The sequence below is a fragment of the Chelonoidis abingdonii genome, chromosome 23 (genome assembly GCF_003597395.2).
Source record: "Chelonoidis abingdonii isolate Lonesome George chromosome 23, CheloAbing_2.0, whole genome shotgun sequence".
Taxonomy (NCBI): Eukaryota; Metazoa; Chordata; order Testudines; family Testudinidae; genus Chelonoidis; species Chelonoidis abingdonii.
Window position 1 is genome coordinate 6475989 of NC_133791.1, and position 1008 is coordinate 6476996.

The 1008-nt window shown below is 58.8% G+C and overlaps 1 protein-coding gene across 4 annotated transcripts in view; it reads left to right on the plus strand.

The window, feature by feature from the left end:
• The first annotated feature begins 645 nt into the window (after positions 1-645).
• NADK (NAD kinase) overlaps positions 646-1008 on the plus strand; it is a 48286-nt gene continuing 47923 nt past the window's right edge. For 3 of the 4 annotated variants that reach the window (XM_032780051.2, XM_032780049.2, XM_075060254.1), the window contains exon 1: positions 656-961. The gene's annotated coding sequence lies outside the window, so the exon portion shown is untranslated. Of the gene's footprint in view, positions 962-1008 lie in introns of all 4 variants that reach the window. The other variant, XM_032780050.1, reaches the window with a different exon arrangement.

The window sequence follows — 1008 nt, forward strand, 5'->3', positions numbered from 1 at the left end:
TTCAGCATTAATAATGTTGTCTACTCTTGCACTTTTACCGCAAGTCTGCTGTTTTCTCCTTAGCCCCAGCTCTCACGGTCTACCGTCTAGTGGTGAAATGGAAATCTCGGTTTTGTTTTTTTTAAAGAAAGGAGAAGTTTCTAGTTCTCATGTTTGAAAAAATCACCCCAGCTCAAAAACTGGGAAAATAAAGTACCTTAAAATTAATTTAAAAAAATCTCATGCTTTTTAAGCCGCTCTCACGGGTTTTTTTATGCCCGACTCATGGTTCATATGAGTGCCTGGAACTGGCAGCACTCAGCATGTGTAACACGGTGACCGGGGGGTTCAATGGTGCAAAAAGGTGCAGCGCACTGACCCCAAGGAGCACGATCAGCACAGCCTGGCGCTGGCAATGGAGCAAACTCCCACACCAGAGCGTGGGGTAAATCCACTGGACTCGCCATCCCCTCCGCCTGCGCGCAGCTTCCACCCCCCAGCCGAGGCAGCGCCATGCGCCAGGCACCCACACGATCAGATCGCACCAGCGCTCTGACAGCCGCATCCCGCGCATGCGCGCCGTTCTTCGTTCACTTTGCCCCGCTCCCCTCCGTGGAGTGCGGCTTTTGGCGCATGCGTATTAGCGTGATTCTCCTCTCGGGCCCCGCTTTCTGACTCCGGGCCGACCCTCGCGTACGCAACCCCGCTGCACTTACCGCCTCCGTCTCCTGAATGGGAAACCGCGGCGGTCTCGCGCATGCGCAGAGTTATCGCCTCTTCTCTCCCCCCCCCCCTTTCCCTTTGCCGGTTACCCTCCCCGCGGGCCCGGCTGCGGCTGAGTCTCGTGAGGAGGTGGAGGAACTAGGGCGGACTATGGAGGCGCCCCGGGGTTGTCGGCCTCACTCACTGAACGGGAGCAACCGCCGCCAGTACCACAGGTTCCGACGCGCGGGCCGCTGAGGGGGGAAGAGCTCGCAGCACGGTGAGCGGGGACGGCGGCGCGAGGCGAGCGGAGGAGGGGTGGGGGGA